General features: G+C 45.6%; 1 pseudogene; it reads left to right on the top strand.

Annotated features, from left to right (window-relative positions):
* The first annotated feature begins 1,271 nt into the window (after positions 1 to 1,271).
* On the top strand, positions 1,272 to 1,390 carry LOC134963129 (5S ribosomal RNA; annotated as a pseudogene).
* The last annotated feature ends 19,979 nt before the right edge of the window (positions 1,391 to 21,369 follow it).

Here is a 21,369-nt window from a genome sequence, read left to right as displayed (position 1 = left end):
TGACCAAACAGCATACTGAGGGGGATATAGTGAATGCCCTGGGCTGGGGACCCAGCGGAAAGTAGTCACAACCCAAAGGTATCCACTGCAGCCACATTGACACTACACAAACAGACCCCTGTTTAATGACAGCGTTACTAGTCAATAAGAGACAGTGAGAAAGGAAGAGAGACTAGTCTTCAATGTAAGTGAGACCCTTATTCTAGTCTGCTAAAGCCACAGAGAGAGCGACTGATCCCTTCTAGTTAGTGCGTCCTTGGCTAGTATTCAGGAGTGATTTGCTAAGAGAAAAGCAGCATGTTAATACTGATACCCTTTTATTTTTTTATTAATCCAAAGTGCACCCAGTTAATGGGAGAGCCCCGCTTCATGGACCTATCTAGTGAAAGGAGAGAGAGAGTTCCAAGGGGCTACAACTACCTCTGCATTCCCCTTCAGCTGCAGTTTGATAAGACACAGTAAAATACATAAATACAGGAGCAGCTCAGAACACGTGAACAAGCACTGCGGGGTGAAACGCGTTTTCCGGACACAGCGGGTCAACCGACGCCAGTCCTAGCACATGGATCAACACCCTCGTTGCTGAAACATTCACAGGTTATGCACACCCTGTGTGCCTGCAACAATTCCTTCTGTCAGTTTTAATCTGGGTCAATCCCGGAGATGATCCACATTTATTGATCTATTTACTTGATTATAGACAACAGTGTTTATTCAATGAGGACCCTGACAGGCTTATCTCAAATCCATATATATGTGTGCCCCCCTGTTTCTTTTTGTCATCTACACAGATTGCATATATAATATAGCCAGGCTATTATTCTAATTGGCATTTTAAAAGTATAAATAACAGAAACAGTTACTAATAGGTTAACTTGAGACACTTTATTAGCAGGCAATGGGCTTCATATCAGTGTGTAGTTTGTTTTGTTTTTTCGCATGTGGGGCAACAACTACATAATAATTATTCTAAGGATCTTATAACCATTATGATGTGCATATATTTTTATGCTGTTTCGCAGTAACTCTCTTTGTTTCGGAATCACCCCAATATATATTATAGTGTATCTACATAATTCCGGTGATTCCTTTTTCATTCATTTTTTCGTATTGCCGTGGACTCTCATCTACGATCCAGGGTGCACGGTACCACAGGAGTGGGCACTGGTGCATCCAGCCTAACGTAGAAAGCAGATCCACACGTTTCCTATGTGACCACTGTCACACTCTTACTTAGGTGCAGTCTCATTGGTGTCCAACCCACCCACCTTCTCTACTATCAAACCACACTGCCAGTGCCCGATCTCGTCCGATCTTGGAAGCTAAACAGTGTTGGGCTGGGTCAGTACCTGAGGAGGAGACTCACAGGGAATACCTAGTGTTGTAGAGCAGGAATCATTTTATATGATGTGCGTCATATGACACCAACAGCAGTATCACCACTTATCTTTATCTTTTAATAACTATCCTTTGTTACTGTCAGACTACAATTAATTAATTTGCAAGATCCTTTGAGTCCTTTACATCTGTAAATTTGTGCGTTTAATGGTGACCGGCATGAACTTGGCATTGTCTCTTTAAGTACTCTGACCTTCTCAATACAGACATAATATCCAATTTACCACATAGTGGTTTCATTAATACAGATTGTCTGTACTGGTCGGGCAGAAATGGGTGTAAGACTTTAAAGTGTCTACAGCCTTTCTTATCACATTCAGTGAGACATTTTTACATTTTTACATTCTTACATTTTTACATTTTTTTTCTACATACACATCATATTTCTTCACTATATTCAACTTGGATCATGTATCTTACAATGGGTAATCACATTGTTTTTAAATCAATATCTCAATAAAGTATGTCTTAACAGTATATTTCATGATTAATTAAAATTTAGTGAAATAGATTTCAATTAACAAGAGTGCGCCCACACAAGAGCCTTCTTTCTCTTTCTCTATTGACCTATGCTCTACCTGGCTCTGGGCGCACCACCAAACTGGACGGAGATTTGATGATTTAATGTAACAAATACCAATTGTCCAAATTTTGGATCTCTTATATTTGACTCTGATTTTGTTATGATCAGTGCCAGGTCGCCCGCTTTGTTTTCTAGTTTCCAGTTTCCATGCAGGAAAACAGGAAGGAGGTGAGTCCTACATAGCAGGGTATGATGGAGGGGTGTAGTATGGTATGCTGGCAGCCAGGATCCCGGCGGACAGCATACTGGCGCCGGGATCTCGAACGATAGACAAGATAGACAGAACAAGGCATATAGGTATAAGGACACATAATTAGGAGAAGCTCAGGAAGGAATGATATATTTAGGAATAAAAATGTAGTAATACAGAAATAAAGAGGGCAGTATGGACAGGGGCATAGCCAGAACTTTGTGGGCCTCATAGCAACATTTGAAGGGGCCCCCGTCCCAATGCTTCTATAGAGACACCTTTCCACAGCAGTTGTTAATTTTATGCCCCATAATAGTGTCCCTAGTTTATTTTATAAACCATAATAGTGCCCTAGTGCGCGTTATGTCACATTGTAGGGCTACCAGTGTGATAACACCCCTGTGTGTGCGTGGAGTTGTAGTGTCGTACCTGCGCTTCCAGACGATGCTGGCGGATTCAGGACTTCTCACGATTTCTTCCTCAGGAGCCTGTGGCAGGAGAATGATCACCCCAAGGAGGACCCCACGGATAAAGGAAATGCAAGTGGACGGTGACAATACGTTTATTTAAATTCAACTAAGAAAAGTCACCATCTAACGTACTCAAGGGTCGGTTAGTAAGTGAACTCTATTTCAGAAGGCACATTGCAGAACATCACATATTATTCACACAATAGGCATTAGTATGACCACATATCATTTGCATAGGTGGCGATGTACACTCAATTAAAAGTCTTTAACTTAAATACGATCTGAAGAAGTCCCAATATTGAGCTAGACGAATCCCAAAAGTCACTTGGCCAATAGGATTTAGGTGTAAATCAGTGGCGTAGCAATTGAAGTAGGCCAACGTGGCAATCGCTAAAAAGGGTAATGTCATTAGATAGATAACTGATACCTCAGTTCTGGCTGGCAACGGGAAGGCAGAGATTTCTTACAGTTCTGTTATCTCTATGGCATGGTACAGTAGTAACTGGAGGTAATTAAAGGATAGGGTCACTACCTGGAGGCAGCGGTGAGGCTCTTCTAGCTGGGGAGCCTTTGATTTGGATATTTGGGGGTCAGGGGCGTCCCCCTTATTCCCCAGAGGTCACAGCTGGATAACCAATCCCCACTATATCTGCATACCTTAGTCGGGGTGAACTGGAACAATGGCTGCTGCTAGCGGGGGGGCTTGAGGGTACCTGCAGTGTGGCGGCGCCACTCCGTATGACGACTGGCGGGGAATTCGGTGGACCGGGCGGAAGGCGGTGTCCTCCGTTCTGTAGCTCCCTCTCTTTGCGGCGGCCCGTGGATCACTGTAAGCGGCTCCAACCAGGCAGACCCATCTCTCCTCACTTCTGCCGCGTCCCCTCTCAGCGGCCACTTCCGGTCCCGGCTCTCTCTCCCTGCAGACTAGCGGGTGGGTTATGGCTGGCGGGTCCGGGATCTCACTCTTCCTGCAGCGCGGCTGGTAGGCGGGAGGCAGCGAACAGATCCCGGCTCTCTCCAGCGTGCTCCTCTTCTGCCCATTGCGGCTATACGTTTCCCCCGTCAGCGGTCACTGCAGCGTGCGGCACAGGGCTCCCTTCCTAGCGGCTGACAGGCGGGTGGGGAAGTGAGCAGCGGGACCTGGTCCTCCCTCTAACGCGGTGACTCTTCCAGCGGGCAGCAGCAGCGCCCCGTCTCAAACCAGGGTCCAGATTCTGCCTGCGGCCTCCTCTCCGCCCTTTCCACACGTCAGGTCAGTTCCGTCCGCGCGCTGCTCCTCTGCTCATTTTTAAATGGCACCTCCTCTTCATTTTGCCGCGTCCCATGCAGCCAATCACCGGTTCTCCATAGATTCCGCTCTCAGGACTCTGGCCGGATAGCCCTGGGTCTCAGTGCCCCATCACCCAATTCCCTCCCCGGCCCGTTGCTAGGCAACCAGATAACGGTCTTTAGGGGTACATTTACTAAGCAGTGATAAGAGTGGAGAAGTAAGCCAGTGGAGAAATTTCCCCATCAACTAATCAGCAGCTCTGTATCATTTTATAGTATGCAAATTATAGATGTTACTTCAGTGCTGATTGGTTGCCATAGGCAACTTCTCCACTGTACCCCTTAACCCTTAGTGTCTTTCAGGCATTGCTGGCTGCTATTTAGGGCTGCAATGGTATGCAGCAGGGGTGCCCCAATCGTGGGTGTCGCACCAGTACACAGTATGCAACAGAGTACCCCCAATTCACATTATAACAGTGTCCCCAGTTTATATTATGTCATATTACAGTGCCCCCAGTTTATATCATGTCATACTATAATGCCTACACTTCATATTGTGCCACATTACAGTGCCCTAGTCCATATTATATAACATTACAATGCCCTCCTGTTCATTTACATACCACATTAAAATGAGCAGGTACAGGGGCATAACAAGATATATTGTAGGCAACAATGCAAACATTTATAATGGCCTCTATGTGCCACACAATGGTGAAAAATGTATATAAAATGTGTAACTTTGATAGGGAAGGTGAGCCCCTCTCAACTCTGAGCCCCATAGCAGCTGCACTCCCAGCACCTATGGTAGCTACGCCCTTGAGTATGGAGGATAAGCACACTTACAGTTGATGCAGATAAGTCTCTATGAGGCAGGATCTTGCTTTGGGATGAAAAAGTTAATAAAATGCAGTAGATAAATGGCAAATTGATACATTTTAAAGTATGTTTGGTTTAAGGAAAATTGGAAAAGTGGTTGACTTATTGTACATAAACTAGTACTATGCTTAAGGATAGTCTTTTGTGTTTTTTAGATCATCTGGCAAAGAGTGTGACCGGCAAAGAGATCTTCAAAGTGTCAGTTGAAGACGACAGGAGGGAGTCACAGAGCAGAGGCAACAAGGACTGGAGGATAGCATGCAGGAGGTAAGTTAACATATGTGTGTGTAAGGGTATTGAGAGCACAGTACAAAGCATAGAGACTGGGGTGGGGGAGAGCACAATACAAAACAGGCAGATGGGGGTAGCTCAGTGCAGGACATACAGATGGTGTGGGGGCAGGGGCGGTAATAGGGTGTTCGGCGCCCCCCTGCAAACTATACATTTGATCCCTCCCATACTTTGTAAAGTGACAGCGAGCTGCCTGAAAAAAGGGGTGTAGTCTCGTAGAGAAATGTGTGTGGCCACACAATAGTACTCCCAATTCAATTTAAGCAACACAATAGCACAATCTTATTCACATTACACCGCCGCTGATTCATAGTATGCCACATTGTAGTGTCCCTTATTCACGTTACATCACACAGTAGCACCCCCTAGTCATGTTACGCTACACAGTAGTACCCATTATACACATAATGGCCACAGTAGTAATGCCCCTTACAAATAATGCCCACAGTAGTAGTGCTGCTTATACACATTATGCCCACAGTAGTGCCCCTTACATGCATAATGTCAACAGTATTTATGCCCCTGATACACATGATGCGTCCAGTAGTAGTGCTACTTATACACATAATGCCCACAGTAGTAGTGCTGCTTTTATGCATAATGTCCACAGTAGTGCCCCTCATATGCATAATCCCCACAGTAATAGTGCCCCTATACACATAATGCCCACAGTAGTAGTGCCCCCTATACATATAATGTCCACAGCAGTAGTGGCCCTTATACACCTAATGCCACACAATAGTGCCTTGTATACATAATGACCACAGAAGTGCCCCTTATACACATAATGCCCACAGTAGTAGTGCCCCTTACACATAATGCTCACAGTAGTAGTGCCTGTTATATACATAATGCCCACAGTAGCAGTGCCCCTTACACATAATGTGCACAGCAGTAGTGCCCCTTACACATAATGTGCACAGCAGTAGTGCCCCTTATACACATAATGCCCACAGTAGTAGTGCCCCTTACACATAATGCTCACAGTATTAGTGCCCCTTATACACATAATGCCCACAATAGTAGTTATACAAATAATGCCCACAATAGTAGTGTCCCTTACACATAATGCCCAGGGTAGTAGTGCCACTTATGCACATAATGCTCACAGTAGTACTCCATATACACATAATGCCCACAGCAGTAGTAGTAGTAGTGCTCCTTATACACATAATGTAATTTCTAATATAAAGGATAGTTACAGTTGCTCTATCATTATGACTGTAACCTGTACACTGTGGTTATTGTATGAAACTAACATGGTCCTTGCACTGGGGAAGATAAAATCTGGTGCAGATAACTTGGGTCTCTATGAGACAGGATCTTGGTTTTGGATGAAAAAGTCAATAAAATAGTTAAATTGCAAATTAATAAAATTGAAAGTACATAACAAAATGTAGTAGTACAATTATACACATAGTATGTCTTACCAAGACATTCTGGTTGTTTAGCTCATCATCTGGCAAAGTTCTGGCAAAGAGATTGCAGAGTGTCGGGTGACCGGCAAAGAGATCTGCAAAGAGTCAGTTGAAGACGACGGGAGGGGTCGCAGATGCAACAAGAATTGGAGGATAACATGCAGGAGGTAAGTTACCATACTTGTGTAACTGTGTGTGTGGTGGGGGGAATTGAGAGTACAGTACAAAACAGAGACTATGGTGGGGGAGAGCAGACAATACAAAACATGTAGAAGGGGGCAGCTCAGTATGGGACATACAAATGGTGTGGGGGCAGGACCGCTGCTATGGTGTTTGGCGCCCCCCTGCAAATTATAAATTTGAGCCCTCCCTTACTTTGTAGAGTGACAGCAAGCTTTCTGAAAAATGTTGTGTGGACTCACAACATAATAGTACTCACAATTCAATTATGCCACACAAAAGCACAATCTTATTCACATTACACCGCACGTAGTGGCCCTGATTCATAGCACGCCACACAGTAGCACCCCGTCACATTATGCTACACAGTAGTGCCCATTATACACATAATGCCCACAGTAGTAATGCCCCATACAAATAATGCCTATGGTATTATTGCTGCTTATACACATTATGCCCACAGTAGTGCCCCTTACATGCATAATGTCAACAGTGTAAATGCCCCTTATACAGATGATGCCCACAGTAGTAGTGACACTTATACACATAATACCCACAGTAGTAGTGCTACTCATATGCATAATCTCCACAGTAGTAGTGCCCCTTATATACATAATCCCGCAGTAGTAGTGCCCCTATACACATAATGCCCACAGTAGTAGTGCCCCTATACATATAATGCCCACAGTAATAGTGCCCCTATACACATCATGTCCACAGTAGTAGTGGCACTTATACACCTAATGCCACACAATAGTGCCCTTTATACATAATGCTTTATACATAATGCACATAGTAATGCGCCTTATACATAATGACCACAGTAGAAGTGTCCATTACACATAAGCCCACAGCAGTAGTGCCACTTATACACATAATGCCCACAGTAATCGTGCTCTTTATACTGTACACATAATGTCATCTCTAATATAAAGGATAGTTACAGTAGCTCTATCATTATGACTGTAACCTGCACGCTGTGGGTATTGTATGATACTAACATGGTCCTAGCACTAGGGAAGATAAAACCTGGAGCAGATAACTCGGGTCTCTATGAGGCAGGATCTTGGTTTTGGATGAAAAAGTCAATAAAATAGATAAATTGCAAATTAATAAAATTGGAAGTATGTAACAAAATGTAGTAGTACAATTATACACATAGTATGTCTGACCAAGAAATTCTGGTTGTTTAGATCATCATCTGGAAAAGTTCTGGCAAAGAAATTTGCAGAGTGTCGGAAATGGCTGACATTTTAGTCAATGAACTGGGGCAGATATACTACGCCTGGAAGAGTGATAAAGTGGAGAAAGAATAACTAACAACCAATCAGTTACGATCTGTCATTTTTCAAACACAGCCTGTAACATAGCAGTTAGGAGCTGATTGGCTGGTACTTTATCTCTCTCCACTTTATCACTCTGCAGAGCTTAATACATCTCCCCCATAGAATAACTAAATGATGAAATTGAACAAAATGGTATAAATTGTGTAAAATAGAGCTGTAACAAGTGACTGTTTCCCTATCTTTGCATATAATAAAGGTGACATAGCCCTTTTTCCTAGAGTCCTTTTTCTTACCACACAGGGGGCCTGATTCAGATGCAGACGCAAAGCTGCTGTTGCATGCAAGTGGCTCAATGCTTTTTCACTGCACATGCGTGTAAGCTGTACTGCGCACAAGATGTGATCAAGCTCACATAGATGATCCGATCGTATAGTGACTGACAGGAAGTCGGCATTTGGGGTGGTAACAGGTGTAGCTAACTGTACACAGGCGTGCCGGTTCCGTTCAAACACCTTTCCGTGCGCATGCATAAATTACCCATTGTGACCTGTGTTTCTGCTGGAGATTCCTCTGTGTCTAGGAGACTTGTTCAGCCTATGACTGCTCAGACTCACTCAGGGTGGACTGCGATGCAATTTGGAATGGCAAAAGACTGCAGCAACGATTGCTTTAACAACCACAACTGAATCAGGCCCACAATTACACCATTATATTTTACTATTTTATGGCATTTAACAACTAAGGGGTCTATTTAATTAGGTGCGAGTTTGTCTTACAACAGCTCCACTTTCCGGTAGCCCAAACACGCTCAAAACTGCCGGCAGCCCTATTTGGCCACAAAGTGTACATGTTTGGGTGCCGTTGCCAGTGTTGAAACTTCGCAGCATTTGCAACTTTATTGTTTACTGGTCAAATTTATTTTCTGAAGGTACCCACTAATTACTATAAGAGAGAACTTATCCCCCCCAATGTGTGTATTATATAAAAACAATGGGCCCTTTGGGTTAACTGTCCTTATTTTAGGCATTTTCCATGTCCTTAATAATTAGAATAACATATTTACATAGAGAGATTTTTCTCTCTACACAACCACACCACTGTTTGCAGTTTGTCTCTCTGCTTGTTCATCTACTAACAATGATTTTTCATCTTTTCCTCTTAGTCTACACAGCAGTTGACCTTTGTCAAGTATAGGTAGGTATAGGTAAGTATTGTACCCCTCCCATTACCTATAGCTTCCGGGGATGGGGGGGGGATTTAGACTGTGGGTGGGGAGATGTTAGGGTTAAGGGCCCTACACACTGGTCGATGTGTGCAGCCGATATGAACATATCTTTCAGTGTGTACGTACCAACGATGAACGATGTGCGGCCCCGCGGTCGTTCATCGTTGGTGCTGGCTCGTTTATACCTGCAAGCCAATATACACAATATTGTCCATGTTAGCATAAAGGGCTATGGAGCCGGGTGATGTCAGGGAGTGAAGAAAATTCACTTTCCCCATCATAAGCATCACCCCCGCACCACCTTGTCATCTGTCAGCCGTAGTGGCCATCGGGCACCTCGGTGGCAAATCACCCAGTGTGTAGGGCCCATTAGGCTGCATGTAGGGTAGGTTAGGCACCCGGGGGTGGTTAAGCTGCAGGTAAGGGATGGTTAAATTTAAGCAGCGGGTATGGAGGTTAGGATTAGGCACCTCCACGGGAGGGTTAGAGCAGTAGCAGATCTTGCCACGGGCAAGCAGTACTTTTGCCCGGGGCGCCGCCTTCCGGTGGGCGCCGGCGCCATCTGGAGGGCGCCGCACCATGGCAAGATCCACTACTGTGCCCCCCGCTGCTGTGCCCCCCGCTGGTCCCCCGCTGTGACCTCCGTCGCTGTGCCCCCCGCCGGTCCCCCGCTGTGAAGGGAACCAGACGCTACACGTCTAGTTTCCCTTCGTGGAGGGGACCTTTGCTGTGCGGTGCGCGATGACATCATCGTGCACCGCACAGCATTGTGGCACAGACGCTAGGGGTCATAATTGACCTCTAGTGTCTATACTGATCCGAGGAGAGGAGCGGCGCCGGCGGCTGTCTGCAGCGGTCTGGAATCAGGAGCGGGGATAGTAAGTATACATTTTATTTTTTATTTTTCTGTTCCAGCGGCGCTACAGAGGGCACAAATGGGGGCGTAACTGACCATGCCCCGTATGAAGCCACGCCCCTATCGTTTTGCGCCGGGGCGCTACAAGGGCAAGAACCGGCCCTGGGTTAGAGTTAGGCACAAAGGGGGGAGTTTAGTGTTAGGCTGTGGACAGACAGGGTTAAGGGGGTGGGGAGAGAGGAAAACACCCCTGCCTTTTTTGCACCGGGATCCCATCATCGTTATTATGACCACCAGGATCCCGTGCGCCAGGATATAATACTGATCCACTATCAGTACACCTCTTAATGCCCAGAGGGAAGGGCGATCCTAAGGCCATGGTTCCCCAGAGGTTTCCCCCCAAGGGGGTTTTTCCTCTCCTGAGTGCTGAAGGATGACTCTTCATGAGTCCAGAGGTGTATCTTTTATGCAATAATCAATCTCATGTCCGTCCCTGCAATGCATAAGTAGTAAAATAATCACTAATGCGATCACGTCTGGGTTTAGACCCCGGCTGCACTACTTCACATGTGCATTCATCAGACTGCATATGTGAGAGCAGACAGTAATGCAGAGGGATACAAAGGATTAACACCTGCATGCTCTCCTCCATTAATTCAAACCCTGTGTTGCTGAAGTCCTCCAATCTTCCTCAAACCAGCAGAAATATTAACACAATTAATCTTCAAGAACTTTCCACTTCACTCCAACAACTGCTTTCACCTGTTTCTGCATTCACCTCTCCTGAGATGGCTGTAGCACACCTTAATGAGACTCTAGAACTAGCCCTTGATGAAATGGCTCCAGCTACCCATCACACTCCACGTAGGCCTAGATGTCAACCATGGCACTCCAAATTAACAAGACAACTACAAAAACTCACACGAAAACTTGAACGTCAGTGGCGTAAATCTCGTATTTCAAGTGACTTCCTCACATATAAGACAGTCTACCATTCTTATAAAAATGCCCTGGACACTGCCAAACAAACATATTTCCAAACTCTTATCTCTGCTCAAGCCTCTATCCCCAAACGACTCTTTAATACATTTAAATCACTTCTGAATCCTCCCGCACCTACCCCACCAGCCACTATCAAGGCACAGTATCTTACTTCCTACTTCAAGGAGAAGATTGATAAGATCCAAGATGAAATGGTATGCTCTTCGGCAGCCAGTGACCTGCTCCGTTCTTTACCTGAACCCTCTGGCACTCTTTCTTCATTTGATCCCACAAATGAAGATGAAGTATCATTCACTCTTATCATCCTGCTTCTCTACTACCTCTCCTCTTGATCCTTTACCCTCACAAATAAGTAAAGCTCGGTCTCTGGTGCTCATCCCTACCTTAACTAACATCTGTAATCTCCCTCTCTACTGGTATTTTTCCTTCACTCTTCAAGCATGCAGTGATTACTCCCATTTAAAAAAAAAAAAAAATTCTGACCCTAATGCTCTCTCAAACTACCGCCCTATCTCTCAGCTCCCTTGTCTCTCTAAGCTACTTGAGAGACTTGCCTACACTCGACTCACACACTTTCTTAACTCATACACTTTGTTGAACCCACTTCAGTCAGGCTTCCATTCCCAACATTCCACAGAGACAGCACTGACTAAAGTGGTTAATGATTTGGTCACTACTAAGTCTAAAGGCCACTACTCACTACTTATTCTTCTAGATCTATCTGCTGCATTTGACACTGTAGACCACTCTCTTCTCATACAGACACTACAATCCCTAGGTCTTAAAGACACAGCCCTTTCTTGGTTCCTATCCTACCTATCTAATCGCTCCTTCAGTGTTCGCTTATCTGAATCTACCTTCTCTTCGCTACCTCTTTCAGTTGGAGTACCGCAAGGCTCAGTCTTGGGTCCTCTGCTTTTCTCTATCTATACCTCATCTCTTGGTAAACTAATCAGCTCTTTTGGTTTTCAGTATCATCTGTACGCAGATGATACTCAAATCTACCTATCCTCCCCTGACTTGTCCCTATCTGTACTGGACCGTGTCACTGAATGCCTTTCTGCCATTTCATCCTGGATGACATCTCGCCACCTCAAACTGAATATTTCAAAGACAGAGTTAATTATATTTCCACTGGCCAATAGTAGGTACCAACCTGATATCTCTATCATTGTTGAAAACTCGACTATCTACCCTACTCCACAAACTCGCTGCCTAGGTGTCATTCTTGACTCTGATCTGTCCTTTGTTCCCCACATTCAATCTGTCTCAAGATCATGTTACATGCATCTAAAAAACATATCCAAAATACGACCATAACTTACACAAGACACTGCTAAAACTCTAATCCACGCTCTCATTATCTCCCGCATTGATTATTGCAATAGTCTCCTAACTGGTCATCCCAAAACGAGACTCTCACCACTACAATCCATTCTGAATGCAGCGGCGAGGCTTATCTTCCTCGCTAGACGTTCATCGTCTGCAGATCCACTCTGTCAGTCCCTCCATTGGTTACCTGTACTCGACCGCATTCAATATAAATTACTTTTACTCACACACAAGGCCATTAACCAAACTAAAACAACGTACATCACTTCGCTTATCTCAAAATATCTCCCAACCCGACCTCTTCGCTCTTCACAAGACCTTCGTCTCTCATCCACACTCATTACTCGCTCCCACTCACGATTGCAGGACTTTCATCGGGCAGCACCCACTCTGTGGAATGCCCTACCACGCACAATAAGACTCTCCTCTAGTCTCCAAACCTTCAAGCGTTCCCTGAAAACGCACCTCTTTAGGCAAGCATATCAAATTCCAGAACCGCCCACATAACTTTCATAAACCTTCCTATCAAATTGCATCCACTCTGTACAGTCCACACATATCCTCACATGTCTTCTCATTCTATGCAATAGATAGCACCTTTCTTTGTGTACACATGCCTATTTCCCTATAGATTGTAAGCTTGCGAGCAGGGACTTCCTATCTTTATGGCTGTTTATCACCCAGTTTGTTACTGTTATTTCAAATTGTAAAGCGCAACAGAATTTGCTGCGCTATATAAGAAAATGTAAATAAATAAATAAATAATAAATAAATACCTCTCCTTGGTCGTTGGAAGAATTGCATAATGCTGCCCATGGGCTACAAACATCATTTAGAAATGACATTAGCTGCCGGGCCAAGCTCAGAAATGCTACGCATTCTGGAGCTTGGTGAGTTTCACAGTTTACCATCTGCCGTAGAAGTAATGAACGAGAAATTTCAGTAATGAACGAGAAATATCTTTCAGTGTGTAGGCACCAATGATGAACGATGTGCGGCCCCGCGGTCGTTCATCGTTGGTGCCGGCTCGTTTATACCTGCAAGCCAATATGGACAATATAGTCCATATTAGCATGAAGGGCTATGGGGCCGGGTGATGCCAGGGAGTGAAGAAACTTCACTCCCCCCATCATAACCAAACCCCCCCCCCCCGCCAGGTCATCTGTCGGCTGCAGTGGCCGTCGGGCACCTCAGTGGCAAATCGGCCAGTGTGTAGGGCCCATTAGGCTGCGTGTTGGGTAAGTTAGGCACTCCGGGGGTGGTTAGGCTACAGGGAAGGGAGGGTTAGGTTTAGGCAGCGGGTATGGAGGTTAGGATTAGGAACCTCCACGGGAGGGTTAGAGTTAGGCACAAAGGGGTAGTTTAGTGTTAGGCTGTGGACAGGGAGGGTTAAAGGGGTGGGGAGAAAGGGAAAACACCCCTTACTCACCCCTGCCAGTCTTTTTTGCACCGGGATCCCGTCGTTGTTATTACGACCACCAGGATCCCGTTCGCCGGGATATAATACTGATCCACTATTAGTACATCTCGTAATGCCCAGAGGTAAGGGCGACCCTGAGGCCATGGTTCCCCAGAGGTTTCTCCCCAAGAGGGTTTTTCCTCTCCTGAGTGCTGATGGATGACTCTTCATGAGTCCAGAGGTGTAGCTTTTATGCCATAATCAATCTCATGCCCGTCCCTGCAATATATAAGAAGTAAAATAATCGCTAATGCGATCACTTCTGGGTTTAGACCCCGGCTGCACTACTTCACATGTGCATTCGTCAGACTGCATATGTGAGAGCAGACAGTAATGCAGAGGGATCACACGCATACTTCTCCTCGGAAGAATTGCATAATGTTGCCCATGGGCTATAATTGTCATTTAGAAATGGCATTAGCTGCCGGGCCAAGCTCAGAAATGCTACGCATTCTGGAGCTTGGTGAGTTTCAGTTTACCAACTGCCATAGAAACGTTTGGTGGCTGCTTTTGTGATGACAATTGGAGAAATGCAACAGATATCTCCAATATCCATTGCAGTCCCCAATACATACATTCAGGTCTTGTTTAATATTTGTGGGCAGCCTCCAAAACTGAAGATTTTCGGAGATGTCTCGCAAAAATTATTGTTAAATAGTCGTCATAATAAACTTTTAATATTTTAGCATAAACTATAAAATGTTTTATGTATTCATTTACTGAGACTCTGTTCTTTATTGCATGCTAATTTCACAGGGTCTGCAAATTATTACTGATATGACTGTTATTCTACTGTCCTGCTGGTGCTCCTGGCCTGCTATATAGCAGCCAGACATATATTTTATATACAGCACTCTTGGGGAGCTGTATCAAGCCTTGGAGAGAGATAAAGTGCAGATGTCCAAACCACCCAATCATCTTCTGTCACTTATCTAGCACAGTACATGAAATGATACCTGTAGTTAGAAGCTTCATTTGATTTGGGCAAATACTAGAGATGAGCGCCTGAAATTTTTCGGGTTTTGTGTTTTGGTTTTGGGTTCGGTTCCGCGGCCGTGTTTTGGGTTCGACCGCGTTTTGGCAAAACCTCACCGAATTTTTTTTGTCGGATTCGGGTGTGTTTTGGATTCGGGTGTTTTTTTCAAAAAACCCTAAAAAACAGCTTAAATCATAGAATTTGGGGGTCATTTTGATCCCATATTATTATTAACCTCAAAAACCATAATTTCCACTCATTTTCAGTCTATTCTGAATACCTCACACCTCACAATATTATTTTTAGTCCTAAAATTTGCACCGAGGTCGCTGGATGACTAAGCTAAGCGACCCTAGTGGCCGACACAAACACCTGGCCCATCTAGGAGTGGCACTGCAGTGTCACGCAGGATGTCCCTTCCAAAAAACCCTCCCCAAACAGCACATGACGCAAAGAAAAAAAGAGGCGCAATGAGGTAGCTGTGTGAGTAAGATTAGCGACCCTAGTGGCCGACACAAACACCGGGCCCATTTAGGAGTGGCACTGCAGTGTCACGCAGGATGTCCCTTCCAAAAAACCCTCCCCAAACAGCACATGACGCAAAGAAAAAAAGAGGTGCAATGAGGTAGCTGTGTGAGTAAGATTAGCGACCGTAGTGGCCGACACAAACACCGGGCCCATTTAGGAGTGGCACTGCAGTGTCACGCAGGATGTCCCTTCCAAAAAACCCTCCCCAAACAGCACACGACGCAAAGAAAAAAAGAGGCGCAATGAGGTAGCTGACTGTGTGAGTAAGATAAGCGACCCTAGTGGCCGACACAAACACCGGGCCCATTTAGGAGTGGCACTGCAGTGTCACGCAGGATGTCCCTTCCAAAAAACCCTCCCCAAACAGCACATGACGCAAAGAAAAATAAAAGAAAAAAGAGGTGCAAGATGGAATTGTCCTTGGGCCCTCCCACCCACCCTTATGTTGTATAAACAAAACAGGACATGCACACTTTAACCAACCCATCATTTCAGTGACAGGGTCTGCCACACGACTGTGACTGATATGACGGGTTGGTTTGGACCCCCCCCAAAAAAGAAGCAATTAATCTCTCCTTGCACAAACTGGCTCTACAGAGGCAAGATGTCCACCTCATCATCATCCTCCGATATATCACCGTGTACATCCCCCTCCTCACAGATTATCAATTCGTCCCCACTGGAATCCACCATCTCAGCTCCCTGTGTACTTTGTGGAGGCAATTGCTGCTGGTCAATGTCTCCGCGGAGGAATTGATTATAATTCATTTTAATGAACATCATCTTCTCCACATTTTCTGGATGTAACCTCGTACGCCGATTGCTGACAAGGTGAGCGGCGGCACTAAACACTCTTTCGGAGTACACACTTGTGGGAGGGCAACTTAGGTAGAATAAAGCCAGTTTGTGCAAGGGCCTCCAAATTGCCTCTTTTTCCTGCCAGTATAAGTACGGACTGTGTGACGTGCCTACTTGGATGCGGTCACTCATATAATCCTCCACCATTCTTTCAATGTTGAGAGAATCATATGCAGTGACAGTAGACGACATGTCCGTAATCGTTGTCAGGTCCTTCAGTCCGGACCAGATGTCAGCATCAGCAGTCGCTCCAGACTGCCCTGCATCACCGCCAGCGGGTGGGCTCGGAATTCTGAGCCTTTTCCTCGCACCCCCAGTTGCGGGAGAATGTGAAGGAGGAGATGTTGACAGGTCGCGTTCCGCTTGACTTGACAATTTTGTCACCAGCAGGTCTTTGCACCCCAGCAGACTTGTGTCTGCCGGAAAGAGAGATCCAAGGTAGGTTTTAAATCTAGGATCGAGCACGGTGGCCAAAATGTAGTGCTCTGATTTCAACAGATTGACCACCCGTGAATCCTTGTTAAGCGAATTAAGGGCTGCATCCACAAGTCCCACATGCCTAGTGGAATCGCTCCCTTTTAGCTCCTTCTTCAATGCCTCCAGCTTCTTCTGCAAAAGCCTGATGAGGGGAATGACCTGACTCAGGCTGGCAGTGTCTGAACTGACTTCACGTGTGGCAAGTTCAAAGGGCATCAGAACCTTGCACAACGTTGAAATCATTCTCCACTGCACTTGAGACAGGTGCATTCCACCTCCTATATCGTGCTCAATTGTATAGGCTTGAATGGCCTTTTGCTGCTCCTCCAACCTCTGAAGCATATAGAGGGTTGAATTCCACCTCGTTACCACTTCTTGCTTCAGATGATGGCAGGGCAGGTTCAGTAGTTTTTGGTGGTGCTCCAGTCTTCTGTACGTGGTGCCTGTACGCCGAAAGTGTCCCGCAATTCTTCTGGCCACCGACAGCATCTCTTGCACGCCCCTGTCGTTTTTTAAAAAATTCTGCACCACCAAATTCAAGGTATGTGCAAAACATGGGACGTGCTGGAATTTGCCCATATTTAATGCACACACAATATTGCTGGCGTTGTCCGATGCCACAAATCCACAGGAGAGTCCAATTGGGGTAAGCCATTCTGCGATGATCTTCCTCAGTTGCCGTAAGAGGTTTTCAGCTGTGTGCGTATTCTGGAAAGCGGTGATACAAAGCGTAGCCTGCCTAGGAAAGAGTTGGCGTTTGCGAGATGCTGCTACTGGTGCCGCCGCTGCTGTTCTTGCGGCGGGAGTCCATACATCTACCCAGTGGGCTGTCACAGTCATATAGTCCTGACCCTGCCCTGCTCCACTTGTCCACATGTCCGTGGTTAAGTGGACATTGGGTACAACTGCATTTTTTAGGACACTGGTGAGTCTTTTTCTGACGTCCGTGTACATTCTCGGTATCGCCTGCCTACAGAAGTGGAACCTAGATGGTATTTGGTAACGGGGGCACACTGCCTCAATAAATTGTCTAGTTCCCTGTGAACTAACGGCGGATACCGGACGCACGTCTAACACCAACATAGTTGTCAAGGACTCAGTTATCCGCTTTGCAACAGGATGACTGCTGTGATATTTCATCTTCCTCGCAAAGGACTGTTGGACAGTCAATTGCTTACTGGAAGTAGTACAAGTGGGCTTACGACTTCCCCTCTGGGATGACCATCGACTCCCAGCAGCAACAACAGCAGCGCCAGCAGCAGTAGGCGTTACACGCAAGGATGCATCGGAGGAATCCCAGGCAGGAGAGGACTCGTCAGAATTGCCAGTGACATGGCCTGCAGGACTATTGGCATTCCTGGGGAAGGAGGAAATTGACACTGAGGGAGTTGGTGGGGTGGTTTGCGTGAGCTTGGTTACAAGAGGAAGGGATTTACTGGTCAGTGGACTGCTTCCGCTGTCGGCCCAAGTTTTTGAACTTGTCACTGACTTATTATGAATGCGCTGCAGGTGACGTATAAGGGAGGATGTTCCGAGGTGGTTAACGTCCTTACCCCTACTTATTACAGCTTGACAAAGGGAACACACGGCTTGACACCTGTTGTCCGCATTTCTGGTGAAATACTTCCACACCGAAGAGCTGATTTTTTTGGTATTTTCACCAGGCATGTCAATGGCCCTATTCCTCCCACGGACAACAGGTGTCTCCCCGGGTGCCTGACTTAAACAAACCACCTCACCATCAGAATCCTCCTGGTCAATTTCCTCCCCAGCGCCAGCAACACCCATATCCTCCTCATCCTGGTGTACTTCAACACTGACATCTTCAATCTGACTATCAGGAACTGGACTGCGGGTGCTCCTTCCAGCACTTGCAGGGGGCGTGCAAATGGTGGAAGGCGCATGCTCTTCACGTCCAGTGTTGGGAAGGTCAGGCATCGCAACCGACACAATTGGACTCTCCTTGTGGATTTGGGATTTCGAAGAACGCACAGTTCTTTGCGGTGCTACTGCTTTTGCCAGCTTGAGTCTTTTCATTTTTCTAGCGAGAGGCTGAGTGCCTCCATCCTCATGTGAAGCTGAACCACTAGCCATGAACATTGGCCAGGGCCTCAGCCGTTCCTTGCCACTCCGTGTGGTAAATGGCATATTGGCAAGTTTACGCTTCTCCTCCGACAATTTTATTTTAGGTTTTGGAGTCCTTTTTTTACTGATATTTGGTGTTTTGGATTTGACATGCTCTGTACTATGACATTGGGCATCGGCCTTGGCAGACGACGTTGCTGGCATTTCATCGTCTCGGCCATGACTAGTGGCAGCAGCTTCAGCACGAGGTGGAAGTGGATCTTGATCTTTCCCTAATTTTGGAACCTCAACATTTTTGTTCTCCATATTTTAATAGTCACAACTAAAAGGCACCTCAGGTAAACAATGGAGATGGATGGATACTAGTATACAATTATGGATGGACTGCTCAGTGCCGACACAGAGGTAGCTACAGCCGTGGACTACCGTACTGTACTGTGTCTGCTGCTAATATAGACTGGTTGATAAAGAGATGTAGTAGTAGTATGTATGTATAAAGAAGAAAGAAAAAAAAACCACGGGTAGGTGGTATACAATTATGGATGGACTGCCCAGTGCCGACACAGAGGTAGCTACAGCCGTGGACTACCGTACTGTACTGTGTCTGCTGCTAATATAGACTGGTTGATAAAGAGATGTAGTAGTAGTAGTATGTATGTATAAAGAAGAAAGAAAAAAAAACCACGGGTAGGTGGTATACAATTATGGACGGACTGCCCAGTGCCGACACAGAGGTAGCTACAGCCGTGGACTACCGTACTGTACTCTGTCTGCTGCTAATATAGACTGGTTGATAAAGAGATGTAGTAGTAGTTGTATGTATGTATAAAGAAGAAAGAAAAAAAAACCACGGGTAGGTGGTATACAATTATGGACGGACTGCCCAGTGCCGACACAGAGGTAGCTACAGCCGTGGACTACCGTACTGTACTGTGTCTGCTGCTAATATAGACTGGTTGATAAAGAGATGTAGTAGTAGTATGTATGTATAAAGAAGAAAGAAAAAAAAACCACGGGTAGGTGGTATACAATTATGGACGGACTGCCGAGTGCCGACACAGAGGTAGCTACAGCCGTGAACTACCGTACTGTGTCTGCTGCGACTGGATGATAAATAATGATATAAAAAATATATATATATCACTACTGCAGCCGGACAGGTATATATTATATAATGACGGACCTGCTGGACACTGTCTGTCAGCAGAATGAGTTTTTTATAGAATAAAAAAAAAAACACCACACAAGTGAAGTCACACGACGAGTGTTTAACTTTTTCAGGCAATCACAATATAGTATACTATACTACTAACTATACTGGTGGTCAGTGTGGTCAGGTCACTGGTCAGTCACACTGGCAGTGGCACTCCTGCAGCAAAAGTGTGCACTGTTTAATTTTAATAATAATATGTACTCCTGGCTCCTGCTATAACCTATAACTGGCACTGCAGTGCTCCCCAGTCTCCCCCACAATTATAAGATGTGTGAGCTGAGCACAGTCAGATATATACATAGATGATGCAGCACACTGGGCTGAGCAGTGCACACAGATATGGTATGTGACTGAGTCACTGTGTATCGTTTTTTTCAGGCAGAGAACGGATATATTAAATAAAACTGCACTGTCTGGTGGTCACTGTGGTCAGTCACTAGTAAACTCTGCACTCTCTACAGTTCTACAGTACTCCTAATCTCCAGTAAATCAGGTCAATCTCTCTCTCTCTCTCTCTCTTCTAATCTAAATGGAGAGGACGCCAGCCACGTCCTCTCCCTATCAATCTCAATGCACGTGTGAAAATGGCGGCGACGCGTGGCTCCTTATATAGAATCCGAGTCTCGCGAGAATCCGACAGCGTCATGATGACGTTCGGGCGCGCTCGGGTTAACCGAGCAAGGCGGGAAGATCCGAGTCGCTCGGACCCGTGAAAAAAAACATGAAGTTTGTGCGGGTTCGGATTCAGAGAAACCGAACCCGCTCATCTCTAGCAAATACCCAACTTTATCTCTCTCCGCGGCTTGATAGATCTCCCGGAAAATATCATGTCTCCCTTTCATTTAATTAACAAGTAAATTAATAATTGACAATGTCTTTATTTTGGAAACAGGGTAAGAAATTCACAGTATAAGATAATGTTAAAAAGGGTTTCCATCTTCCGATAACTTTCTAATGGCTTGTCAATACCCTCCTGGAACATTTACTTTAATTTATCATTCACGTTTCTTCCATGCCAGACAGGGGAGGATTGGGAACGTAAAGTGGCCCTGGAAAAATATGAAAAGTGGCCTCATGTAGGTTGGAGTAAGTCAGCTATATGCGGGGCCCAACACAAATTGGGCTTAAGCAAACTGTTAGCATTACCCACAGTGGTAGTAAGCTAGGCTTATGCAGCATGGTAGGCAGTCACAGCACCAGCAGGAGGATCGTGTCACAGGAGGTGGAGATCACACCGGTGGGTGAGGCATTGCACTGGTAGGCAGTCACAGCACCAGCAGGAGGATCGTGTCACAGGAGGTGGAGATCACACCGGTGGGTGAGGCATTGCACTGGTAGGCAGTCACAGCACCAGCAGGAGGATCGTGTCACAGGAGGTGGAGATCACACCGGTG

The sequence above is a fragment of the Pseudophryne corroboree genome, chromosome 9 (assembly GCF_028390025.1).
Source record: "Pseudophryne corroboree isolate aPseCor3 chromosome 9, aPseCor3.hap2, whole genome shotgun sequence".
In the NCBI taxonomy this organism is placed as follows: Eukaryota; Metazoa; Chordata; class Amphibia; order Anura; family Myobatrachidae; genus Pseudophryne; species Pseudophryne corroboree.
The sequence above is the reverse complement of the archived record's forward strand: the minus strand, read 5'-3'. Positions and strand labels throughout refer to the sequence as shown.